Here is a 9,885-nt window from a genome sequence, read left to right as displayed (position 1 = left end):
TCGGCCGGGCGGGGCGAAGGAAACAGCTGGGCATGGAGGAAGGGCGCGGTACCTAGGTGGCCTGCCGAGCGGTTTCGCCACAATCCGGTATGTCATCTTTCGGGCAGCCGGGGGAGAGGTCTGGGAGCCTCTCTGGACCCCCGACTGCCGGGAACGAGGCCGAGGGATGGGCGAGCTGCGGATGGCAGCCACTGGGCCACGGACGAGGCTGCGGCCTGGATTTGGCTGTTGGAGGCCGCAGCTGGGGTTTTCCCCCCCGTTTCGTTGCTTTTTTGGCATCTGACGTCTTCGGATGGTTTCTGGGCTCTCCAGCTCTTCTTGACTTCCCTGACCCCCCCTGGACTTGGTGGAGGGGTCTAGGGTGAAGGGCTGTGAAAGATCCCCCTTGTGGCCCCCACCGGAGGTGTCCTGGCCTAGCTCGGCCTGGTCAGGCCTAGCGGGGCCTGCCTCTTCTCGGACTAGGAGTTGCATTACCATCTGCAACTTGGGTCAGCTGCATTTATCATCTTGCACTTTATATGGCCAGCTGGAGTTAGGGGTGATGGCCATCTTTGGGACTGTCCGGGAAGGTGACTGGAGACCGAGTGGTGTATTGGGGCCCTACTCTGTAACATCTTTTGAGGAAACATCTACTTTGAAATCTCGGTGACGCCACGAACGGGGGAGATGAATACCACCTCTATTAGGATGGATTTTAGGACTGAGCTTTCCGCAGAGTTACAATAACTTTTTACTATCAGATTGCATCTGCGACTTATACCAGCTTGTACCAGCTTTAAGCCAGCCACCATCTGTAGACATTTTGAAGATGGGTATCCACTTGGACTTGGCATTACATTCTGCCACCCCAGACTTACCTTGCTACCTCACGTCGTCTTCTCTCTCCTGTTTATGCTTTTAACTTATTTATGCGATATTCTGCCTTAGAACTCTTGCGCCTGCGAGGTGCCCCCGCCTCGCAGGAATGGCCCGCATTATCAAGGGCGGCCTCAATGACGGGTCTTGGGACCCACAGAGGTGGCATCACGAAAAAAAGAGCCTTTGGGGTTTTAGATAGGGCTCTTTTAAGGGTGGGAGGTTAGGGCGGGCGTTGGGGTAGCCCGTCGGGAGAGCCAGTCCTTGCGCGTGCTCGTGACGGTTTTTAATAGGTTCGGAGGTTAGGGGGGGAGATTGCGTTCCTGTTGGTGAGGGTGGCCCGATTTTCACGGTAAGTGGGAGGGGCAGATATGGCGGAAGGGGGGGATCATATCGTTCTGGGGGGGGGCGCGCCCGATGTTTGCAAGCGGTCGCACGCCCCGATCCCTCGTCCTTTTCCCGTTCCCCGGATGGTCAAGACCCCCAGAGCCTGAGCCTGCGGCTGATGTTATGCAACGCACGGTCCGTAGTTAATAAGGCCCCCCTAATATATGACCTTATCCAGGGGGGCGCTGCGGACCTTATAGGCGTTACGGGAACCTGGCTGGGCACGGGAGGGGGGGGGGCCCTTGGGGAGATGTCCCCGCGGGGTTCCCGTGCATCCCATCAGCCGAGGGCTCAGGGTAGGGGTGGCGGGGTGGCGGTTGTGATTAGAGAGAGTCTAGAGCCGAGGGAGACCACTGTACCTCAGATTGCCGGGTGCGAATCCCTCTTTGTGAGATGGGGTCATAGGTGCCAGATGGGTTTGCTGATCACGTACCTGGCTCCTTGCTGCGTGACAGCTGCCCTGCCCGAGCTCCTGGAGGTGCTGGCCGGGGTGGCAGTTGAAACCCCCAGACTTTTAGTCATGGGGGACTTTAACTTGCCATCGTCCGGCTCGTCATCGACGGCAGCTCGGGAGTTCATGGCTTCCATGACGGCCTTGGACCTGACCCAAGTAGTTGATGGCCCTACTCACATTGGGGGTGGCACTCTGGACCTGATTTTGTCTCTGGTCAGTGGTCGAGAGATCTGGACTTAAAGGAAATAGTCACTGAACCTTTGTCATGGTCAGATCACTCTCTCCTTCGTCTGGACTTTCTGACCGCCATTCACCACCGCAGGGAGGCGGAGCCGATCGTTGGTTCCGTCCCAGGCGCCTGATGGACCCGGAGGGTTCGGACGGAGCTGGGGCCATTTCCTGAGGGTCTGGCTCACGGCTCGGCTGAGGAACTTGTTGCGGCCTGGGAACGGGCCGCGGCGGGGGCCTTAGACCGTGTCGTGCCTTTGCAGCCTCTGACCCGGCGCAGGTCCCAACCGGCTCCTTGGTTCTCCGAGGAGCTGAGAGGATGAAACGCGGAGAAGACGCCTAGAGAGTTCCTGGAGGTCCAGCCGTTCAGAAGCTGATCGGACACTAGTGAAGTCCTATACTAGGACTTACCTAGTGGCATTGAGGAAGCGGCGTAGCTCGCCTCCTCCCTCATTGCATCGGCAGATAACCGCCCAGCCGCCCTGTTTGAGTGACCCGCTCCCTCCTACACCAGGGGAGCGGGATGACCCGTGCAGGGACGTGCTGAGGAGTTTAACGTTATCTATACGATAAAATCGTTCAGCCGGGATGGTTTGGACCAAGATTGCGGTGATACGGGTGAGACAGCTGAGGGTGGTCTTGGTGACATTTTATGGGATGAGTTTGACCCTGTCGCTCCGAGGACATGGACAGGTTGTTGGGAGGCTGAATGCCTGCGTGTTTACTGGACCCGTGCCCCTCCTGGCTGGTGCTGGCCACTCAGGAGGTGACACGAGGCTGGCTCAGGCGATTACGAGCGCTTCCTTGGTGGAGGTGTCTTTCCGGCCGCCTTGAAAGAGGCGGTGGTGAGGCCCTCCTCAAGAAGCCTTCCTGGACCCGCTGTTTTAGGTAATTATCGTCGGTCTCCAACCCGCCGCGCGAAGGTTGTAGAGAGTATGGTGGCATATCAGTTTCCCTTGCACCTGGATGAAACTGTCTATCTAGACCCGTTCCAGTCCGGTTTCCGGCCCGGTTACAGCACGGAGACGGCGTTGGTCGCGTTGGTGGATGATCTCTGGAGGGCCAGGGATAGGGGTTGTTCCTCTGCCCTGGTCCTATTAGACCTCTCAGCGGCTTTTGATACCATCGACCATGGTATCCTGCTGCGCCGGTTGGAGGGATTGGGAGTGGGAGGCACCGTTTATCGGTGGTTCTCCTCCTATCTCTCCGACCGGTCGCAGTCAGTGTTGACAGGGGGGCAGAGGTCGGCCCCGAGGCGCCTCACTTGTGGGGTGCCGCAGGGGTCGATTCTCTCGCCCCTTCTGTTCAACATCTACATGAAGCCGCTGGGTGAGATCATCAGTGGGTTCGGTGTGAGGTACCAGCTGTATGCGGATGACACCCAGCTGTACTTTTTCACACCGGACCACCCCAACGAAGCCATTGAAGTGCTGTCCCGGTGTCTGGAGGCCGTACGGGTCTGGATGGGGAGAAACAGGCTCAAGCTCAATCCCTCCAAGACAGAGTGGCTGTGGATGCCGGCATCCCGGTACAGTCAGCTAAATCCGCGGCTGACCATCGGTGGCGAGTCATTGGCCCCGATGGAGAGGGTGCGCAACTTAGGCGTCCTCCTGGATGAACGGCTGTCTCTAGAAGATCACTTGACGGCCGTCTCCAGGAGAGCGTTCTACCAGGTTCGCCTGGTGCGCCAGTTGCGCCCCTTTCTGGACCGGGAGGCCCTATGCACGGTCACTCACGCTCTCGTGACGTCTCGCCTGGATTACTGCAACGCTCTCTACATGGGGCTTCCCTTGAAGGGCATCCGGAGGCTGCAGTTAGTCCAGAATGCGGCTGCGGGTGATAGATGGAGCCCCCCGTGGCTCCCGCATAACACCCATCCTGCGCAGGCTGCACTGGCTACCTGTGGCCTTCCGGGTGCGCTTCAAGGTTTTGGTGACCACCTTTAAAGCGCTCCATGGCATAGGGCCGGGTTATTTACGGGACCGCCTACTGCGACCAGATACCTCTCACCGACCCGTGCGCTCTCACAGGGAGGGACTCCTCAGGGTGCCGTCAGCTAGGCAGTGTCGTCTGGCGACGCCCAGGGGAAGGGCCTTCTCTGTGGGGGCTCCCACCCTCTGGAACGAACTCCCCCCAGGACTCCGTCAACTTCCAGATCTTCGGACCTTCCGTCGCGAGCTCAAGACTCATTTATTCATCTGCGCAGGACTGGCTTAGATTTTTTAAATTTAGAGGGGTTTTAAATCGATTTTAATATTTATATTTTTATTTTTAACAATTGGTATTATTAACTATTGGCATTAGAATAAGTCTTTTAATGATTATTTTAATTTGTATATTGATGTTTTTTATATGCCTGTAAACCGCCCTGAGTCCTTTGGGAGATAGGGCGGTATATAAGTTTAAATAATAAATAAATAAATAAATAATAAATAAATAAATAAATAAATAAATAAATTCCAAGTACCTTCGTGTTCCTGCAATTCAACACCTATTAAAAAAACATAGAAGTTCTGTTTTGAGATCTTGAGCAGTGCTCTACTGGCCAGAAAATATATATATAGGAAAGCAGGGCTAGTAGAGGACATTGTGGAGTTTTTTTAAAAAAAAAAAGTGGGGGAAGGGGCAAATTATTCTGAAAATTTGCTTTGCAAGTTAGTTCAAATTAAAATATTAGGAACTTGCAATAGTGGCAAATATCGCCTAAATTCCACTGAAGATGTTACCTAGCCTGGTAACAAAACATTTGGAAACCAACCCACAAGCTTGGAGAACAAACCTCCATCCTTAACTGGTTTAAAATTGCTACTCTCACATAAAGCATTTATTTTTATTTTTATTTTTTAAATTATTGGTTTTATTACAATGACACAACACAACACAAACATACATAACATAAACACATAGTCTGTGTTTTCTTTTTACATGACGGTTTTGTTCCTTCAGCTTTTTTTATTTTGTCACAACAATATACACAAGCATCAACATAAAATAACTACATATCATATAAGCATATATATGAGCAAAAGAATGCAATAACTATATTAATTTGATATAATGAAAAGAAACAATAGGATAGGAACGGTAAGCATTTTTGTGCTCTTATGCACGCCCCTTATAGTCCTCTTAGGAATGGGGTGAGGTCAATAGTAGACAGTTTTTGGTTAAAGATTTTGGGATTTTGAGAAGAGACCACAGAGTCAGGTAGTGTGTTCCAAGTGTTAATAACTCTGTTGCAGAAGTCATATTTTCTGCAATCAAGATTGAAGTGGTTAACATTAAGTTTAAATCTATTGTTTGCTCTTGTATTATTGCGATTGAAGCTGAAATAGTCTTCAACAGGAAAAACATTGCAATAGATGATTCTGAGTTAAACACAGGTCTTGTCAGAGTCGGCAGAGTTCTAAGTTTTCTAAACCCAGGATTTCAAGTCTGGTGGTATAAGGTATTTTGTTGTTTTCAGAGGAGCGGAGAACTCTTCTTGTAAAATATTTCTGGACACGTTCAATTGTGTTGATGTCAGAAATGTGGTATGGGTTCCAGACAGGTGAGCTGTATTCAAGAATAGGTCTAGCAAATGTTTTGTATGCTCTGGTTAGTAGTGTAAGTTTTTGGAAAGGAAGCTATGCAAAATTAGGTTTACAACTCTTAGAGCCTTTTTTGCTATGTAGTTGCAGTGGGCTTTGGCACTTAGATCATTGGATATGAAAACTCCAAGGTCTTTGACAGGATGGGGGTCATCTGTAAGATAATGTCCATCAAGCTTGTACTTAGTGTTTAGGTTCTTTTTTCCAATTTGTAAGACTGAGCATTTGCTGGTTGAGATTTGGAGTTGCCAAGTTTTAGACCAATTGGATACAAAGTCAAGGTCTTTTTGAAGAGTAGTAGTTTTGTTGGTGGTGTTAAATAGTTTGACATCGTCAGCAAAGAGAACAGAATAAGTTGAGTTATGGTCACGGAGATCATTTATATATAGTATGAAGAGCGTTGGTCCAAGAACTCTGCCTTGAGGAACGCCACTCTTGACAGGAACAGGATTTGATAGAGCATTGCCAATTTTGACCACTTGTTGTCTTTTTGACAGGAAAGCGGTTATCCAATTGTGAAGAGGTCCTGAAATGCCATAGGATTTTAGTTTTAGGAGAAGTTTATCATGTACTACTGAGTCAAAAGCTTTGCAGAAGTCTATGTAGATTGCATCTATTGCTTTGCCTTGATCAAGATTAGTAGTCCATATGCTTTTGCAGTGGAGAAGATGTAAGTTACATGATAATTTTTTTCTGAAACCAAATTGATTATTAGAGAGAAGGTTGTTTGTTTCTAGGTGAAGGGTAATGGATTGGTTGATGATAGATTCCATTACTTTGAGGTGACGCAGCATAGAGAGATTGGTCTGTAATTTTCAACTAGGCTGGGATCTCCTTTTTTGAAGATAGGGATGACTGCGGCTAGAGACCAAAGTTTGGGAAGGGAACTAGTCGTGAAAGTTTTATCAAAGATTATACTTAGGGGTTCTGCTATATTAGTGGAAAGTTTTTTTAAGAAGTATGCACATAGTCCATCAGGCCCAATAGATAAAGATGATTTCAGTTTGCGAAAAGCTTTTTCAACATTATCTTCTCTGAAGTCTATATGTGTTAAGTCATTGTACTCATTGTTGGTACAATTGGGGAATGTCGGATATGAGCCATCACTGTTAACAAAGACTGATCCAAAGAATGTGTTAAAGAGGTTTGCTTTAACTGTTTCATCATTACATTCTTTGCCGTTAGATTCTTTTAGTGGTGGGATGGATCTTGATTCTTTAAGTTTATTGTTCACAAAATTATAAAAAGCACGATTGAAATTTGTGCACAGAAGGTCTTCTTCTTGCTTGGTGTGGTAAATGGTGCATTCAGTTTTTATTTGGTTGCAAATATTTCTGTACCGTTTTTTGAAATTAGCTACATAGCCCTTTTTGTTTCTTCTCCAGAGGGATATTTTTTTGGATTGAAGCTTTTTTATTGATATGGGTAATTTGTTTTTTTTTTATTTTGGTGGTGATTTGTGGTACGTATAGTTTAATGATTCTATTGATTTCAAGTAGGAAAACTCTATAGTGGTCATCGGCAGTGATACAGGTTGAGAACAGATTTTGCCAGTCAAGAGATGAGAGGTCGTTGTTTATAGTTGGCTTTTTTGAAATTGTAGTTAGGAGTACTATTATTATGATGACTTATGTGAGGGCATATATTGAGACAAAAGTCTATCATGCAGTGGTCGCTGTTGGAAAAGGGTTCTTTTATTTGTAGTCCATAAATTGAGTTTGTGTTATTGCAAAAGATGAGGTCAAGGCAGTTGTTGAGTCTTGTATTGTTAGTTACTAGTTGTTCAAGACCTAGGTTTGTAACAGCATTGTATAGTGAAGTATGGATTGGTTCAGTTGTACATTCATTTGTTATCCAGTTAATAAAAGGTAGATTTAGGTCACCCAGGAAGATGAGAAGATATGGGCAAGAGGTAGCCCATGTTAGCAGTTTGGTTAACATATTTGCATGAGCGATGTCGTAGTCAGGGGCTCTGTAGCATAGTAATTGACAGTTGATTGAACGGATGGATGGATGCTTTGATTGTCGGATGGATGGATGCCTTTATTGATGGATGGTTGGATGTTTTGATTGAAGTGTGGTTGAGTGATGGCTATTTGATTATAGCCATCTTTTTATGCAGTCAGCACGGTAATCAATGTAAAGGTTGGTTTCACCTTCTTCTTGCCATCATTTGAGTTCTGAACGAAGTTCACAGGATCTAATACGTTGTAGGAATGATAGGTCAGGTCTAGTTCTAAGTTTGTTGAGGCTGAGGTTGTTTCTGGCTATTGTGTTTATAGTATAGATGAAATTTCGTTTGCTGGTTTCATTTTTGCAGATGACTCTATAGAATTTAGGTGCCACTGAACCATCACTTTTTTTGAATTCGGGTCCATCTCTGGAGACTTCGGTTATTTCGCTAGGGTTGAAGTTTGATAATTTGTAATTTGAAATGATGTTACATATTTTATCAATATCTTGTTCATTTGTAATATCTAGTCCAAATAATACAGCATTTTGACGCTTTTGTTCTCTCTCAATGGTAAATTTTGGTAACTTTTACTAGTATTGTTACGTTGTTTGGTTGATTGGTAGATGTTGTGGTTTAGTTTGTGTAAAAGGCAATGTTTGTTGGATTGGGAAATGTTTTTGATTAGTTGCATTTCCGTTTATTTGTGCTGTAATTTTTTTTCAAGATTTGTGAAACATGTTTCAAAATATGCTAGTAATCTTTTTTCTAAGTTTGTTTGAATGGAGTCAATGATATTTTGTTGAGATTTTATAGTTGTATCCATGGTTTGTGTGCTATCAGATATGCAATTTAGGTTTTCTAATATAGGATTATTACATTTATGGCATATTTTTGAATCATTTGATTCATTTTGGTCATTATTTGCAGTGGCATCTATTGATTGAGGGCGTTTGGTATTTTGTTGGAATTTCTGCTTGGCATGATTGATGTTCTGTTTGTATTATACAGTTAATTTGACTGTAATTAGATTAATATTAATTAGTCTAATTACAGTCTAAATGTATAAAGTATAAAATATAAAGTATAAAGAATGTATAAAGCTTTCTGCTTTATACATTCCCTTTTTCCCTTCTTTTTTACTATCTTTGACTTTATCGTCCCTTTACATCTAGTGTCATTTATTTACAATATTTTACACATTTGTTCTCTTCTCTTCTCTATCCTTTTTTTTCTATTCAATTTTCCTATTCTCCAACCACTTGTACCATCTGGTTCATATTTGATAATATTCTGTCTCTTCCTTTTCCTTTATTTCTTTTGTTAATTTATCCATCTCCGAACAGTCCAGAATTTTCTTGATTGTTTCTTCTTCTGTTGGTATCTTTTCATTTTTCCAGAGCTGTGCGTAGGCAATCCTTGCCACTGTAATTATGTGTAATAAAGCATTTATTACTGTGCAAAAAGAAAAAAAATACATCCTCTTCATGTTATGACCAAAAAGATTGATGCCAAATGGGGAAACATGAGAATACAACCATAAACCATATTCCCCACTGAAATAATTTAAAAGTCAGAATGGCCATTGCCCATTTTGAAAGAAACACTTTTAAAAAAAAAAAATCAATTGACATCAGCTTTATAAAAGCTGTTTATATGCTTGCTGTTGCATTGATTGGTATACCCCATTGCCCAGAGTCACTTTTTTGTAAGATAGGCGGCTATATAAATGTGATTGGTTAATTAATAAATAACTAAGTAAATAATCAGTTACTCTGCACATTAGATCAGAGCACTTTAGAGGGAAGAAATATAGTTGCCTAAGATTATAGGGGGTTTTTTATATTTGTGTTGTTATTGTTATTGATGGAACCAATCCATAAGAGGAGATAATATCAATGATTCATTGCTGTGAATCTTTAATCTTTTTGCTGAACTCAGCTAATTATTTTAAATCTGAAATTTTTATCAGTCTTTGACACTTTAATTCCTGTTTTTGACTCATTTTGGAGATGGATATTCTATGTATCTGTGACATTACTGCAGTTTAGCTCTTATTAAAAAGGTAAAAATTCTGAGATCTTGAGCAAGCCGCTTCATAAGATGTTGTTGTTGTTAGTTGCGAAGTCATGTCTGATCCATCGCAACCCCATAGACAATGTTCCTCCAGGCCTTCCTGTCCTCTACCATCCCCTGGAGATCATTTAAGCTCACACCTACTGCTTCAGTGACTCCAACCAGCCACCTCATCCTCTGTCGTCCCGTTCTTCTTTTGCCTTCAATCGTTCTCAGCATTAGGCTCTTCTCCAGTGAGTCTTTCCTTCTCATTAGATAGCCAAAGTATTTGAGTTTCATCTTCAGGATCTGGCCTTCTAAAGACCAGTCAGGATTGATCTCCTGTAGGGCTGACTGGTTTGATCGCC

Source organism: Ahaetulla prasina, chromosome 1, assembly GCF_028640845.1.
Source record: "Ahaetulla prasina isolate Xishuangbanna chromosome 1, ASM2864084v1, whole genome shotgun sequence".
NCBI lineage: Eukaryota > Metazoa > Chordata > Lepidosauria > Squamata > Colubridae > Ahaetulla > Ahaetulla prasina.
Note: the sequence above shows the minus strand (reverse complement) of the source record.